At 48.0% G+C, this 17,477-nt stretch overlaps 6 non-coding genes and 1 pseudogene across 6 annotated transcripts; all 7 read right to left on the reverse strand.

Annotated features, from left to right (window-relative positions):
* Positions 1–621: 621 nt before the first annotated feature.
* On the reverse strand, positions 622–740 carry LOC119379657 (5S ribosomal RNA). The gene has a single exon (XR_005181269.1). It is a non-coding gene; the product is annotated as a 5S ribosomal RNA (ribosomal RNA).
* A 641-nt stretch (positions 741–1,381) lies between these two features.
* Positions 1,382–1,500, reverse strand: LOC119379663 (5S ribosomal RNA). The gene has a single exon (XR_005181275.1). It is a non-coding gene; the product is annotated as a 5S ribosomal RNA (ribosomal RNA).
* Positions 1,501–2,143: 643 nt separating this feature from the next.
* LOC119379664 (5S ribosomal RNA) lies at positions 2,144–2,262 on the reverse strand. Its single transcript, XR_005181276.1, has one exon. It is a non-coding gene; the product is annotated as a 5S ribosomal RNA (ribosomal RNA).
* A 641-nt stretch (positions 2,263–2,903) lies between these two features.
* On the reverse strand, positions 2,904–3,022 carry LOC119379665 (5S ribosomal RNA). Its single transcript, XR_005181277.1, has one exon. It is a non-coding gene; the product is annotated as a 5S ribosomal RNA (ribosomal RNA).
* Positions 3,023–3,663: 641 nt separating this feature from the next.
* Positions 3,664–3,782, reverse strand: LOC119379646 (5S ribosomal RNA). The gene has a single exon (XR_005181267.1). It is a non-coding gene; the product is annotated as a 5S ribosomal RNA (ribosomal RNA).
* A 640-nt stretch (positions 3,783–4,422) lies between these two features.
* Positions 4,423–4,541, reverse strand: LOC119379647 (5S ribosomal RNA). Its single transcript, XR_005181268.1, has one exon. It is a non-coding gene; the product is annotated as a 5S ribosomal RNA (ribosomal RNA).
* A 643-nt stretch (positions 4,542–5,184) lies between these two features.
* LOC119379651 (5S ribosomal RNA) lies at positions 5,185–5,303 on the reverse strand (annotated as a pseudogene).
* Positions 5,304–17,477: the final 12,174 nt, after the last annotated feature.

Consider the following 17,477-nt stretch of genomic DNA (forward strand, 5'->3'; position numbering starts at 1 on the left):
TACTTATATCCACCAACGTGATTTTAGCTCTCGACGTCGACAAGCTACACTTAACGGCATGTGCAGCATTTGTCAATTGTTGCAGCACGGTAAACGGTCGTATGTGCGTGGCTACCGTCTGATGCTCTCCGCCAGAAAATGTTTGCCGTTGGGGCGCACATGAGTACACGAGCGCAAGTTTCACGTATGGGTGTGTGTGCGGACGTGCTGCCGCCACGCCCCCCATCCGCGTTATTCAGTTGACGTATGTACCAGCCATGCATTTGTTGTGCGAACTGTTATAACTGAGCGGTGCACGCGTGATCGAAATACATGCACGAGTAACTGGATGCCCATTAATGTTCTTGTACCAAGAGGCAAAAATATTTCTCGAGTACAGACAACATCGAAATGAATTATCCAATCACACCAACGTGCTGCGTGCCGCCAGTCGCGCCACGTTTGAATCCGTGCGCGCGCGCACCAAGTTTGGACTCGCTATAGCCTGTTATAGTGGGCGTAAGAAATATCAGGGACGAATGATGTAGAAATGGTGAACGACGTGCGAAGCAAGAAAGAAAAAGAAATCAATTTAAATAAAAAAGAAGAAGAAAATAAATACGCAAGGAAAAAAAAAGAAGGTGCCATCAGCACTCGGTGTTCCCAGGTGGTCTCCCTCCCAAGTACTGACCGAGCCCAATGCTGCTTAGCTTCGGTGATCGGACGAGAACCGGCGCATTCAGCATGGTATGGCCGATGGCAGTAGGAGCCGTTTTACGAGACTACTTATATCCACCAACGTGATTTTAGCTCGACGTCGACAAGCTACACTTAACGGCATGTGCAGCATTTGTCAATTGTTGCAGCACGGTAAACGGTCGTATGTGCGTGGCTACCGTCTGATGCTCTCCGCCAGAAAATGTTTGCCGTTGGGGCGCACATGAGTACACGAGCGCAAGTTTCACGTATGGGTGTGTGTGCGGACGTGCTGCCGCCACGCCCCCCATCCGCGTTATTCAGTTGACGTATGTACCAGCCATGCATTTGTTGTGCGAACTGTTATAACTGAGCGGTGCACGCGTGATCGAAATACATGCACGAGTAACTGGATGCCCATTAATGTTCTTGTACCAAGAGGCAAAAATATTTCTCGAGTACAGACAACATCGAAATGAATTATCCAATCACACCAACGTGCTGCGTGCCGCCAGTCGCGCCACGTTTGAATCCGTGCGCGCGCGCACCAAGTTTGGACTCGCTATAGCCTGTTATAGTGGGCGTAAGAAATATCAGGGACGAATGATGTAGAAATGGTGAACGACGTGCGAAGCAAGAAAGAAAAAGAAATCAATTTAAATAAAAAAGAAGAAGAAAATAAATACGCAAGGAAAAAAAAAGAAGGTGCCATCAGCACTCGGTGTTCCCAGGTGGTCTCCCTCCCAAGTACTGACCGAGCCCAATGCTGCTTAGCTTCGGTGATCGGACGAGAACCGGCGCATTCAGCATGGTATGGCCGATGGCAGTAGGAGCCGTTTTACGAGACTACTTATATCCACCAACGTGATTTTAGCTCTCGACGTCGACAAGCTACACTTAACGGCATGTGCAGCATTTGTCAATTGTTGCAGCACGGTAAACGGTCGTATGTGCGTGGCTACCGTCTGATGCTCTCCGCCAGAAAATGTTTGCCGTTGGGGCGCACATGAGTACACGAGCGCAAGTTTCACGTATGGGTGTGTGTGCGGACGTGCTGCCGCCACGCCCCCCATCCGCGTTATTCAGTTGACGTATGTACCAGCCATGCATTTGTTGTGCGAACTGTTATAACTGAGCGGTGCACGCGTGATCGAAATACATGCACGAGTAACTGGATGCCCATTAATGTTCTTGTACCAAGAGGCAAAAATATTTCTCGAGTACAGACAACATCGAAATGAATTATCCAATCACACCAACGTGCTGCGTGCCGCCAGTCGCGCCACGTTTGAATCCGTGCGCGCGCGCACCAAGTTTGGACTCGCTATAGCCTGTTATAGTGGGCGTAAGAAATATCAGGGACGAATGATGTAGAAATGGTGAACGACGTGCGAAGCAAGAAAGAAAAAGAAATCAATTTAAATAAAAAAGAAGAAGAAAATAAATACGCAAGGAAAAAAAAAGAAGGTGCCATCAGCACTCGGTGTTCCCAGGTGGTCTCCCTCCCAAGTACTGACCGAGCCCAATGCTGCTTAGCTTCGGTGATCGGACGAGAACCGGCGCATTCAGCATGGTATGGCCGATGGCAGTAGGAGCCGTTTTACGAGACTACTTATATCCACCAACGTGATTTTAGCTCGACGTCGACAAGCTACACTTAACGGCATGTGCAGCATTTGTCAATTGTTGCAGCACGGTAAACGGTCGTATGTGCGTGGCTACCGTCTGATGCTCTCCGCCAGAAAATGTTTGCCGTTGGGGCGCACATGAGTACACGAGCGCAAGTTTCACGTATGGGTGTGTGTGCGGACGTGCTGCCGCCACGCCCCCCATCCGCGTTATTCAGTTGACGTATGTACCAGCCATGCATTTGTTGTGCGAACTGTTATAACTGAGCGGTGCACGCGTGATCGAAATACATGCACGAGTAACTGGATGCCCATTAATGTTCTTGTACCAAGAGGCAAAAATATTTCTCGAGTACAGACAACATCGAAATGAATTATCCAATCACACCAACGTGCTGCGTGCCGCCAGTCGCGCCACGTTTGAATCCGTGCGCGCGCGCACCAAGTTTGGACTCGCTATAGCCTGTTATAGTGGGCGTAAGAAATATCAGGGACGAATGATGTAGAAATGGTGAACGACGTGCGAAGCAAGAAAGAAAAAGAAATCAATTTAAATAAAAAAGAAGAAGAAAATAAATACGCAAGGAAAAAAAAAGAAGGTGCCATCAGCACTCGGTGTTCCCAGGTGGTCTCCCTCCCAAGTACTGACCGAGCCCAATGCTGCTTAGCTTCGGTGATCGGACGAGAACCGGCGCATTCAGCATGGTATGGCCGATGGCAGTAGGAGCCGTTTTACGAGACTACTTATATCCACCAACGTGATTTTAGCTCGACGTCGACAAGCTACACTTAACGGCATGTGCAGCATTTGTCAATTGTTGCAGCACGGTAAACGGTCGTATGTGCGTGGCTACCGTCTGATGCTCTCCGCCAGAAAATGTTTGCCGTTGGGGCGCACATGAGTACACGAGCGCAAGTTTCACGTATGGGTGTGTGTGCGGACGTGCTGCCGCCACGCCCCCCATCCGCGTTATTCAGTTGACGTATGTACCAGCCATGCATTTGTTGTGCGAACTGTTATAACTGAGCGGTGCACGCGTGATCGAAATACATGCACGAGTAACTGGATGCCCATTAATGTTCTTGTACCAAGAGGCAAAAATATTTCTCGAGTACAGACAACATCGAAATGAATTATCCAATCACACCAACGTGCTGCGTGCCGCCAGTCGCGCCACGTTTGAATCCGTGCGCGCGCGCACCAAGTTTGGACTCGCTATAGCCTGTTATAGTGGGCGTAAGAAATATCAGGGACGAATGATGTAGAAATGGTGAACGACGTGCGAAGCAAGAAAGAAAAAGAAATCAATTTAAATAAAAAAGAAGAAGAAAATAAATACGCAAGGAAAAAAAAAGAAGGTGCCATCAGCACTCGGTGTTCCCAGGTGGTCTCCCTCCCAAGTACTGACCGAGCCCAATGCTGCTTAGCTTCGGTGATCGGACGAGAACCGGCGCATTCAGCATGGTATGGCCGATGGCAGTAGGAGCCGTTTTACGAGACTACTTATATCCACCAACGTGATTTTAGCTCGACGTCGACAAGCTACACTTAACGGCATGTGCAGCATTTGTCAATTGTTGCAGCACGGTAAACGGTCGTATGTGCGTGGCTACCGTCTGATGCTCTCCGCCAGAAAATGTTTGCCGTTGGGGCGCACATGAGTACACGAGCGCAAGTTTCACGTATGGGTGTGTGTGCGGACGTGCTGCCGCCACGCCCCCCATCCGCGTTATTCAGTTGACGTATGTACCAGCCATGCATTTGTTGTGCGAACTGTTATAACTGAGCGGTGCACGCGTGATCGAAATACATGCACGAGTAACTGGATGCCCATTAATGTTCTTGTACCAAGAGGCAAAAATATTTCTCGAGTACAGACAACATCGAAATGAATTATCCAATCACACCAACGTGCTGCGTGCCGCCAGTCGCGCCACGTTTGAATCCGTGCGCGCGCGCACCAAGTTTGGACTCGCTATAGCCTGTTATAGTGGGCGTAAGAAATATCAGGGACGAATGATGTAGAAATGGTAAACGACGTGCGAAGCAAGAAAGAAAAAGAAATCAATTTAAATAAAAAAAAGAAGAAAATAAATACGCAAGGAAAAAAAAAGAAGGTGCCATCAGCACTCGGTGTTCCCAGGTGGTCTCCCTCCCAAGTACTGACCGAGCCCAATGCTGCTTAGCTTCGGTGATCGGACGAGAACCGGCGCATTCAGCATGGTATGGCCGATGGCAGTAGGAGCCGTTTTACGAGACTACTTATATCCACCAACGTGATTTTAGCTCTCGACGTCGACAAGCTACAGTTAACGGCATGTGCAGCATTTGTCAATTGTTGCAGCACGGTAAACGGTCGTATGTGCGTGGCTACCGTCTGATGCTCTCCGCCAGAAAATGTTTGCCGTTGGGGCGCACATGAGTACACGAGCGCAAGTTTCACGTATGGGTGTGTGTGCGGACGTGCTGCCGCCACGCCCCCCATCCGCGTTATTCAGTTGACGTATGTACCAGCCATGCATTTGTTGTGCGAACTGTTATAACTGAGCGGTGCACGCGTGATCGAAATACATGCACGAGTAACTGGATGCCCATTAATGTTCTTGTACCAAGAGGCAAAAATATTTCTCGAGTACAGACAACATCGAAATGAATTATCCAATCACACCAACGTGCTGCGTGCCGCCAGTCGCGCCACGTTTGAATCCGTGCGCGCGCGCACCAAGTTTGGACTCGCTATAGCCTGTTATAGTGGGCGTAAGAAATATCAGGGACGAATGATGTAGAAATGGTGAACGACGTGCGAAGCAAGAAAGAAAAAGAAATCAATTTAAATAAAAAAGAAGAAGAAAATAAATACGCAAGGAAAAAAAAAGAAGGTGCCATCAGCACTCGGTGTTCCCAGGTGGTCTCCCTCCCAAGTACTGACCGAGCCCAATGCTGCTTAGCTTCGGTGATCGGACGAGAACCGGCGCATTCAGCATGGTATGGCCGATTTTTTTTTTTTTTTTTCTTTATTACCTGGCTTTGGTACACAGCACATAATACACACAACACTGGTGTAAAAGCCACCCGATGTACAAGGTACATATGGTGACTGTGTAATCAACCAGCATGGTGCTGGTATCGTCAAGTTAAAATTCGGGCAATGTCACCAGTGGCTGTAGTCTTGACAGCCATTCGGGTGGTTCCGGTTCCGCTTTATATAATTCTATAAACCAATCAATACTCTCCCTGAAGTACGCTCGTGCAGGCCGCGCATCTTTGTCGAAATGGTGGCCTGCCATTCGCGATCTCCACAAGGAGTGGAGGCCCAGGAGCATAATTGCATCGAAAGGAACCCCATCTTCATTGTTTACGCACAAAAACCGAATGCCATACGGGTGCAGCGGGAACTCTTTCTTGACTGATCTCTGCAAAACGTCCCAAAAATAAACCCCCTCCCAACAGTGCAAAAAAACATGATCTATGGTTTCCGGCAATTTGCAAATTAAACAATGAGTACCCCATGGCAAAAAACAACCCCTTTTCTCCAAAAAAGATTTAACAGGCAACGTTCCAGTATGCAGTTTAAAGAAAAAGGTCTTTGTTCCCGGCTGCACCCTCATTTTTTTTACTCTCTTTAAAACATTGCTGCCTGGGCCTCCACTGTACAAGGACCTGTACAACGGCACTGGAAGGACGATGTCGCATAAGGCAAAATAAAGTTCTTTTCGTTTTACACTCCAAAGGTACTCCCTTGAAAATCTTACAGTGAGAAACCTGATACTAAAAACAATTTCTTTAAAGAAAGCCCCAATCCCTCCCACAAAATCCTCGGTGGTCACTACATACTCTGGGAGACATCTACCAAGTCGCAATTGACACAGTGTGCGCAGGAAGGGATCAGTGACGTCTCTAAAAAACAAAAAACGGTTAACAAGCTGCCGCAAAAAGAGGTGACCAAGTCCCAGTCCCCCATCTTTGACCCGTCGAAACAAGTTGGTACGGCTGCATCGCTCCCACTCAGAAGCCCAGACAAATATGGCAAATATTCTGTGAAACTTCTGCACATTAGTCCGGGAGCAATGCAGCACCTGCATTACGTACCACAACTTGCTGATAAAAAACAAGTTACAAACTGTGGCTCTGGCAAAGATCGATAAGGCGGCACCTTTCCACTTGTCGGCTTTCTCCCGTATGTCTTTCGCCTGAGCCTTTCCAATAATGATCGCTGTCGCGATAACCATCGAGCGGGACGCCCAAATACCTGCCCGGGGTCGTCACCCAAGGCACGTTAGCGAAGTGGTCAGGTTTGGTTGGCCACGATCCGTGCCAGAGCCCCAGGGACTTCGACCAATTAACTCCGCTCCCTGTAGATTGGCTGAAATCGCGCACGGTTTCGACAGCCTGTTCGATACTACGTTTGTCCCTTGAAAAAATAGCCACATCGTCCGCATATGCAAGCAGCTTAACTTGTGCTGCCTGTAACTCAAAACCATTGATTCTACGTTCATTGACAATTTTGAGGCACAAAGTTTCAATATACATGCAAAATAACAAAGGGCTGAGGGGGCAACCCTGACGAACCGAACGCTGCACACTAATGGGGGCCCCCAGACTCTTATTCACGATCAACTTCGTAGTGCAGTTTCGGTACGCCAGGGCCACTCCCTCGCAAATAACAGAACCAAGGTTAACATAATTTAACAGAGCAAACAAAATTCTATGGTCAACGCAGTCGAACGCCTTTTGAAAATCAATCTGTAAGATGGCGACTCGCTCATCTGAATAATCACAGCATTCAAGTATGCTGCGCGCTATGTGAATATTGGTCACAATCGATCGTCCTTTGATACCACACGTTTGATGAGGCCCAACGATGTCCTTAATCACAGTCTGTAGTCTGCGAGCCAAAACCTTCATATAGATTTTGTATTCTACGTTAGTGAGGGCTATTGGTCTATACCCTGAAACAAATTTTAGCTTATCTGGATCTTCGGTTTTGGGTATAAGTACTGTGTGGGAAGACCGGTATGACGGTGGTAGTGTATTAAGTTTGTAAGCTTCATTAAATATGACTGTGAGGATAGGGCTTACTTCGTGTTTAAACTGTTTATAAAAAGCGGCGGTGAATCCGTCAGGACCGGGTGATTTTCCAGAATTTAACTTGTCTATTGCTACTTCGACTTCGGCTGAGGTTATTGGCCTTTGCAAACTCTCCTTTCTTTCATCGTCAACGCGGGGCAAAACAGGCAGATACTCGTTCTTAAATTTTTCCAGGTCTACGTCGTGCGCGGCGAACAATGCCCGATAATGTTCAGTGAAAGCCATTTTAATCTCCTCTGTATCGGTTGTTACCGACCCGCCCCATTCTATCTCGTGGATGTGGTTTCTTTCGGCACGTGCTTTTTCCAAACACAGCGCGCGCTTCGATGGCATTTCACCCGCGGCTGTGTCCTCTGCCCTTGCCCTCACCAACGCACCGCGATAACGTTCTTCGTCCAGTTGCTCAATCTTTTGTTTTACTTTTCTGATGTCTTCTACCATTTTCCGGGGCTCGGCATTCCTGCTCGAGTAGCTTATAAGCAGCAGTTTTAATTCCTTCTCTTTCCTTTTCTCTTCGTGCCGAATACACGTAGCCCTTTCAATTGCTTTCAATTTTAAAGATTCTTACATAATTCCCACTGCTGCCAAATACGAAAGGTTTTCACTAGGGTCTAATTTGGAGATGCATTCATTTACAGTTAAATTAAACTCCTCGTCCTGCAATAATTTACTATTTAATTTCCATGTTTCCCACGAGAAAGAGGTGGTTCGCTTGGTAATTCCGATAGAGCACTGTACTAGGCAGTGGTCCGAAAACGACACCGGGACTACATCGTAGCTGGTACATTGCGGAAGGATGTCTACAGTTACGTAGACGCGGTCAAGTCTTGCATGGCTAGGGCCTTCGAAACGCGTGAACTTTACTGCACTCGTACCTTGAATACATTCAGCTACGTCCTCAAGGTCCCAGCTTTCGACAATACGCGTCAAAATGTCGGTGCTCTTGTCTCTGAAACTCCGAGTGCTCGTTTTGTCGTGCGCACTAAGGACACAGTTAAAATCGCCCAACACTATTAACTGCTTTCCTGCACTGAGCCGTTGTTCAAGGCTATGAAAATACACGGCCCTTTCGTCGACCTTGTTGGGCGCGTACACGCACACTACACGCCACTCGGAGTTGTTCAGAGAAAAGTCGAGCACAGCAGATCGGCCAGCCTCACATGTAAAATGGGCGTTCACCTGCAGCCCCGGCAACTTCTTAACAAATAGGATGCAGCCTGCCGATGTGCCCACTGCATGGCTAACTACAGCAAAAAAGCGAGACGTGAAACGCTGCACCATGCTGCCGGTCTCCTCTTCGCCATCGACTTTAGTTTCCTGCACCGCTAGGACGTCTATGTCGCGTTCCGTTAAAAGTCGATACAGCTGGCTTTGTTTCCTTTTGGCTGCCAGTCCTCTAACGTTAAGGGTGGCCACTTTTAACGAACACGCGGGTGCCATTTTACCGAACTGAAAGGAGACCAGCAGCACTGTGCTCACCTCTCACGTCTAGCACGAGGCTAGACGATGCCATCGCCGGCAGTGCCATCCGGCGCAACCGCTGGAGCTTGTCCAACGGGGTCGGCGTTACCGCCGCGCTTCTCGAAAGTCACGTTCGGGCGCGGCCGCAGGGACGACCGCCGTACTTGGGCTGCCTTGGCAGGGGGCTCCTCGACGCCAGGGGCAGCCGGTTGGCTGCCGTCGTTGCTGGAATGTGGGTGGGGGCGCTTGGACGCCGCGGCAGCATTGGTGGGCGTGGGTGTGCCACTCTTCTCCGACAGTGCCTCCTTGGAGGTCTTAACGTCGCCGACCTTGGCAGCTGGTTCACTGTTCGTCGTTGTCCCAGTCGTCTCGGTTGACGCCGCCGAGTCGACCGCCGCCCTTTGCAGCGCTGGGATGGCGCCTGTCCCGGTACCTCCTCCTGACGACGCTGCAGGCAGGACCTGTGTTAGCGGATCGTTCGCCGGTGACCCTGACGAGTCATTTACGGCTTCCAGGCCGACGGGCACAGCCCCTTTCGGGGCGTCACTGCCGGTAGGCGCCGACGTGTCTGGTGGTCCCGTCTGCCTTCTCGCGTCTTCCGTGCCCCTCGCCGCCTCTTCCGCCTCGGCGACGTCCATCAGCGCCTCGTTGTCATCCGCCTTTGGCAGCCCGGTAGCCGACGCGTACGTACGGACGCAGTCCGCGTCCGCGTGTCCGTAGCGCCGGCACTTTGAACACCGGGGCACCCTGCAGTCACGGCGTACGTGCCCCGTTCCATGGCAGCGCAGGCACTGCATTGCTCGCCCGGGAACCACCACGAGGGCCAACTCGCCGGCGACACGAACCTGGTGGGGCAGGTCGTCCACCTTGAGACCAGGCTTCAGCTTGAGTAGCACGCTCCTCGTGGTTGAGCCCTTTTCACGCATGCCTTGGACACGCCAACGCTCTCGGGTCACTTCGGTTACGTTCCCGAACGCCGCGAAAGCTGTCCGAATGTCTTCGTCCAGCACGCCGTAGAGCAGCCAATGCAGACGAAGTTTGACCTGCTGGTCTTCGGGGTCGAAAATGACACACCGACGCCCTTTCACCTTCAACTCCTTCATGGCGGCGAGTTTCTTTGTGGCTTCTCCGGTGTTCAGGGTGACCGCCCAGACATGGTTAATCTGGTACGCCCCCAGCGCCAGAACGTCGGAGAGCACACCAGCAGTGACAAGGGCGTCTCGGAAGTCTTCGACCCTGTAGGGCCTCTCACGCACGTCTCCGTGCAAGAACAAGGTGTTGTTAACAACACGACCGGTGGGCAAAGTAGGCAGTACAATCTCGTAATCCTTATCGTCGTCGACGGTGATCCTGTTGCCGCGGCCGGCACGGGCCGCTATCGCCGCTCCATCGGAGCCGTTCATTCTTCGTCCGCTCGCTAGCGCGGCCGGAAGTAGAATGCGCATGGTATGGCCGATGGCAGTAGGAGCCGTTTTACGAGACTACTTATATCCACCAACGTGATTTTAGCTCTCGACGTCGACAAGCTACAGTTAACGGCATGTGCAGCATCTTAGGTGCACAACATGTGATACTACCAGCGCTTGTCATAAATACCACCCAATGTGCAAAGTACATGCGGTGACTGATTTGCCAACCAGCTTGAAGCTGGTACCCCATCGGTGGCCGCTTTCTCCACCATTGTCTCACATTATAAAGCACAGGTGAGGCACCCTGATCGTGCAAGCGTTCATAACCGGCGGCAATACGCGTGGGAAGGCGCCAGTCACAGTTCGCGGTGGACTATAGCCTTCCTACCATTCGAAATCAGCAAAACCTCGATATTGCGGACATTTTGGCGTTGGAGGCGTTGCAGATAACTACCGCTGTCAGGATAAATCGTTCTGGAAAGGTCGCGGTGGCAGGGTGCACCAGCCACCATGTCCACGTTGTATCTAGTTTGGGGGCAGTGGTTCGAATCCGCGCTGTCTTTGTTATTATTTTTTTTTTTGCAGTGGATTAGCCAGTTTTTTTTTTTTTTCATCATCTGATTTTTGGGAGTGTTAGGGGAACGCGGTTAAGGTGGGTGGGGTCTACTAGAGGGGTGTGTATAAATGCCTGGATTGCCTTGATTGAATAGAGCAATTAATCGATATGAGTATGGATGCTACGCAGATAATTAATAGGGCTGTTTCTCTCTAATAGGGTTGGTCGCTTGGCAGCTCCTCTGCGCATGTTCTTTATGCTTATCGTTTGTGTATAAATAACCTTCATATGCCAATAAATCACAGTTGAGGGTCAGCGCTTGTTCCGTGTATCCTTCTCTTCGTCCCGTCCGTCTGCGCGCTGTTTTTGGTCATTATGTATCACCAACTAGGCCAACCTTCAGTCTTGCTCTGATGATGGGGTCTTGGTTCTCACGTGCAGAAGCGTAGCCGGAAATTTTTTTCGGGGGGGTTCAACCATCCTTTTTGTATGTTCGTGCGTGCGTTTGTATGTGCTCGTGTATGCACACATGCAAAATGGAAAAATTTCGGGGGCGGGTTTCACCCCCCCCCCCCTGGCCACGCCCCTGCTGAAGTGGTAACTTCCGTTTGATATATCATCAGCATTGCACCCATTAAGCGTTGGGGTAATGTATATCATCAGCACATGCATATTATATTGTTATGGCTTAAGTTTTGTATATTGAAGTCATTGATTTTTATGCTGGGGTGGTCCTGTGAGTGTGCACTATGGTCACACTGAAAGCATTGAGAGAGGCCTTCTGCAGCAACCTATGATGGAAAAATAATTACATGACAATGAGCCACATGTAATTAACTGTTACTGCGTTGAACTATACCTGCAGTCATGTTCTAAAAAAAATTTACGGTTATGCAGTATGGAAATTTGAACAAGCTTCTCCGACTTTACGTCGTGAAGACTGCTTAAACACTGCAGACGGTGGCAAAGCTACTAAATGAAATCGCAATATGATGCCACCAGCTCCGCTGTTTAACCCGTCTTTGCGATGTTCATCAATTAGTGAAGCTGCTTCAAATTGTTTTCCTTTGCTGTTTTGGTTTTGGGTAAGTGCTAACTTTCTTGCCTCAGTTCAATGTAATGCCCCTCCTTTGTCTCCTTAGCTTTGTGTCTTGTACTCTCCTGGTAATGCATACACAAACCTCCAAAGGCCATATCAGACCAAGTGTTTCATATAGACCAGAAAGAAGCAATACACGAATGGTAAAAGACAGGTGTGCGTGGCACACTCATTGCAGCGCTTCCACTTTGTGTGTACTGGACATGTATATGATTAGACAATAGATAGAGAAATCAATGTATAACCAAAAAACTTGCTGTCTTGCCAGCATACATGTTAATTTGAGACATTGACCAACAAATGCATAAAATAAAAAGGGGGAAGAGGTGCTTTACTCTCAACTAGTTTAAGGAAATGCCATGTATTGTTCATATATGTACATATGTATATATACGTATACGTATATACATACATATATGTACATTCATGTGCATTTACTGGGGAATAAGCTCAAAAGGCAATGTGTGACAGCTGTGGGGCCCGCGTATGTATTCTGCCTTTTACAGCGCTCTTACAAATATTAGCCTGGAGATATATGTTCATTCCTCAACTCTGCAACAAGGCTGCACAACATTCCGATGCAGCGATCTTATTTTCTGCACGCAACAAGCTGTTAAAGCTTTGCAAAATGTGCAATCCCAGGACTGTATATGTGTATACAGTGAAATGCTCATGATATCTCTGAATCAAAACGGCAAGTTGGTAGTTAAACATAGTTTGCTGAGGGCAGCGCGACCCGGACTGAGGACTCTGCATGATAAAGAAGTGCAGTTTTTGAAACATGTAATCAAATGAATCCCTATCACGACAGACACGTGCCACATGATAATTTTTTTGTGTGTACTTATTTACTGCATGTGTGATGAAATAAATCAGTTGTCAGTCAGCGCTTGTTTGTGTACGTGTCTCTCAGTCCGGGTCGCGCTGCCCTCAGCAAACTATGATATCTCTGCCCAGTGTTACGAAGACGCCACTACATGTGGTCTATCTTCATTCTGCGGGCAACACTATAGGTTTGCCGCGCAGCACAAAGCCTTCATTGCAAATTACTTGAGCACACTAAATTATTCCTTGAAGTTCACCCGACAGATTTAGCCCAAAACCGCCAAATCTTAAAGGGGTCCTGAACTACTTTTCCAAGCGATTTGACCATCAAATGACCTCAATATCTGAGTTTATTGTCTCATGAATTGATTGCTGCAAACATTTCTCGAATCCGTCAAGAACGAGCGGAGTTACAGGGATTTGTTGCACGCTTTAAGCGCTCTCTCTCTTCTCTCGTCCCAACGAGCACGCTAGAAGCTACACAGGGAGGTTTGGCACAGCGGAAAGAAGTTACACATCGTGACCTTGGGCGTGCATGATGGAATGCTACCGCTCTCACCCTTTGTAAGTACTGTGCGCGAGTGTGGCTTTAGTGTAATTTTAGCAGACTAGGGAGTGTGGTGCCAGCACCCCGTGGCAAAAAACGCATCTTATCCAAATGGCACTCTTGATTTATGTCAGCTATTAGCCAACAGCACGCTATCTCTTGTTCGACGTCAAAGATCAGGCACCGGCAGCTCCGAAGAGAGTCAGTACAGACCTCTCTATGAAAAAGAGGGTGATTAAGAAAATGGCAATTGCACGCTCCGTTTCTGAACTCTCCTTGCCATGCACGACTGCAAGATTTGGCTGAGCTGTTCACAGCAGTGTCTGCTTTCCACAGGATGTGTTTTTTTTTTTCCACCAAGCTCAGGGGGTGGTTCATGAACCCTTTGAGAATGTCGTCCATCTTCCTATCAGCACATCAGTAGAAACCATGACCATTGTACCTGACGCGGGGGATCCCAGCAGTCAAAATTAGTAGCAGATCAGGGGATGCATGCTTGAGCACATCTTCAATCTGACCAGTGGCGTCGCCAGGGGGGGGGGGGGCACATCGGGCGCAGCTGTCTTCGCAAACCTTGCGCAACCCTTGCGCAGCTGTCTTCGTCAATTGTCAGGTGCTTGTCTTGTGTGTGCGCTAGATACTGAAATGGAATACCAGCATGCCCAAACTTACATGATACCATCAGCAGTCATGCATGCACCCCCTCCCCCTTCCTTCTTTGCATCACCTTTTCAAAGGTGACACAAAGAGCAACGTGGATAATGTTCTGAAGCTAGTGAGGCTGAGAACCACACGTCTTAAATGTGATGAGTGGCAAAATCCAACAGTGAGCGGTACTAATGCATGCTGCTCCTGTTCAACCAAGTACAAATACGACGAGTGTATTTGACAAGCAAAAGACTGAAAATGGCCTCAGAGGAGATCGCATTGCAAAGGCCAACTGACTGCCCGACATCATCCTCACTTTTCTTTCCTTCAGAGCTCTATAAGGCTCATCACCCCTGTTGAAATACTAGACGTGGCCAGAGAATGAACGCATTCACAGATACTTAAAGACATTGTGTAGGGTCTATAGGAAGCTTGTCTTGAGCAGCAGGTCCGGCAGACTACTCTGCTAGACACATACAAACAAGGATCAGATAGCGAGAACACCATTTCTGATAGCAACACGAAAGCATTTAACACGTTTAGCTGCGAGGTTTTAGAAAGCTTATAGTATGCTGCATCATTAAATCTATAGTGACACTACAGCTTTCTTGTCCACACATTCATCAGCTGTGATGCCAATAAAGCTACAACTGCATGCAGCTCCGCCTTTTCTTTTCAACCATTCGATGTGTTTGTGTTGCTGCTTCATTTGTACAACAAAATGACCAAACTGTGGCTGACAGCAACTTTGCCATTTTTCAGAATACTGCAAAATTGCATCCAATGCAATTTCAGGCAAGTTCACTCTCTTCTCATTCATTTTATGATTTTAAACTGCTTCAGAACAGTTGGATGCATGGAGTAAACAAGCACAACAAATACATTTGGGTCTGGAAATCATTTATTACAGCAGCTTTGCAGTGTCGACTGCCTCAGAAAGCTTACATGCTAACTTGGTCCCCAGCAAGCTGGTTGATTTTTGTAGCAGGATGCAAAAGATAAGACTCAACCTAACAATGCATAAAACACACAGCAAGGTTTTTCAATGGCAACGACCACCAATTTTAACATCAAGCACTTCATATTTACTACTTCATGGCAAAACGTTTGCATGGAAATTCTTATACAAAAGGAATGCAAGCTTATGATGAGGATTTTCTGAATAAGAAGAGCACTTTGACTTCCATTCAGCCAAGTGTGAGAGTACATGTTGCCAAGCAGATAATGTTCCCAATAAACCTTACCATTGTGCTGAGAAGGCTCAGTGGATGTTGTATCGCAACGCCCTTAACTGAACCTTCATCATTTACAGAGGCTACACAGACCTTTCATTTAGCATTAGAAAACTGCAGAAAACGCTAAAATATTCAGGCAGTGTTCCTGTACATGAACATTTCATAGATGCTCTAATATACACTACAGTTCAGGCTGAAGAAAAAAAAGCACCTGCATTTATTAAAGCTACAAAATTTATTCTTAAGCCAAACAATATGGAGGCAGCTCTCAGGGTATGAAACAAAAAAACACTCAATATAAGAAATTCAAAGTGATTTTCAACAATCCCTATAAAGAAATACAGTGATGCTACCGAGGACTTCTGATTGGAGCAATTTTTGGAGGCAGCAAAAAATTTCCGTTTGGCAGCACCTTTGGCGCAGCAAAAATTTTCATCTTGGAGCACTTTGGAAGCATGATAATATTGGCATCTGGGAGCACTTATCTGGAGCAGCGAATTTTACATCCTGGAGTGCCACTACAGAAGCATATTGCAATACAAATTCAAGCACCAGAATACTACTAGGGGGCTCTTATGAAGGCTAGAAATATTTCGATTCATTGCAAATCTCATGGAAGAAATCATCTCAGGAGGACTCCATACTTCACTCGCTGATGAAAATATAAGGGCTCATGCAGTTGAGTGTTCTGAATTAACCTCTTCGGCGATTATCTTAGACACTAGCAATAAACAGAATACCAGATCAATAAAATTGCACTTATGAAATAACACTCTAAATACATCTATGTGGTTATCAGCAGACATTGTAGACAAACGCCGTGATGTACAGCAGTGCCTCAATGCCAAAGAGCACACTGTCCCTAATGCATTCCCCTAAGACAACTCCGAGGCGAAAGCCAGGTTCTTTTTCTTCTCGATCGACGGGTTGATCCTCCCCCTCCTTCTCTGCAAGCTATCTGCACCTCACCTGGTTTTTGCGCTAGCTCCATGATCGGCGCCACGATTACGGAAGCAGTGTAAAGCGACGATGTCGTGATGGCGTCATCACGTGACATCACGATATATTATTGCCATGATGACGTCACAAATTTTGACGATATATGACGTGTGATGATGACGCCATGACATGATTATTTTTTGCATCAATCGATTGACGCCGCCGACGGTCAATTTTCGTGTCTGATAAAGCATCTGATGCTTTCGCATAATATTGCGTATTGAAACGTTAACAACCTGGTCTTACATACCAAACTGTCCTCCACCATGTCACCTCCTTGCCCTGCGCTGAAACAGCTTCGCTTATCATCCACTTCACAGAGTGAAATGGTTCAACTTTTTTAAAATGTTATTGTGATAACAATTATATGGACGCTCTCCGCGGATTTTTGCCGTCGCCAATTGCCGTAATTTTTTGTAATAAAGACCAAATTAAATACATTCACCCCACGCGCATTCTAGCCGCGGGTTAAAGCATCGACGAGCGCTGGCCGACCGAAGCGCGGCTGAGCGGAGATTAAGCTAGCCGGCCGTCTTGTCCTCCTCCGTCGCGTAGGACAGGGCATGAGATAACATCTTCCCGCGTGCGGGCCTGCCGTCGATTGCTCATCAAACAGAGAGGAAACGCCCCGCCCGTCTTTCGTAAGGAGCATGAAAGGACGCCAGGGGAGCGGTGGTGGAGGGGCGAGGGACCGCATCGTTCGAAGGGCGCAGTCGCTTGCGCGCGCGCCATCTCGAGGCATCAGGAGACGGCTCGTAAACTTGCTGTGCTCTCAACGCTTACATCGTGTTTAGAGAACTCAGAGCAAGAAAACGCTTCGGTTCCTGGAGCGGCCATATTGCCTTAAACCAGTGTTTTGTTGAGTTACGCGAGATCGAATCCAAAAGAGTTAGCTACTAGCCTTACTTCGTTTAACAATACAATTTGTTGGTATCGCATTCATTGCTTCGCCCTTAAGCGAAACTGAGTTTTTTTACCCGTCAGCTATTGACCCCCGAAAGCGAGGGGCGGACGTGTAACATGGGGTAGCCGCTTCACTGTGGGCCGTCAGCGACGGGCCCGCTACTGACAGCTGCGCATTTGCGGCTGCCTCCGACCAGGATATATGCTTTTATTAATGAGATGACATTTTTAAAAAGCAAGCAAAAAATTCGAATTGGAACCCTAGCACGTGAGCTCGAAAGGGCAGGGCCTTTTAGGGGCTATTTACCGCAGAGTGATTAAACTCGGACGTGCTGGTATAAGCAATTACGAAAAAGCTCTTCCGAATTAAGATCCATGGATAAAGTATATCTGAGAAAAAGTG

This window comes from Rhipicephalus sanguineus, chromosome 1 (assembly GCF_013339695.2).
Source record: "Rhipicephalus sanguineus isolate Rsan-2018 chromosome 1, BIME_Rsan_1.4, whole genome shotgun sequence".
NCBI lineage: Eukaryota > Metazoa > Arthropoda > Arachnida > Ixodida > Ixodidae > Rhipicephalus > Rhipicephalus sanguineus.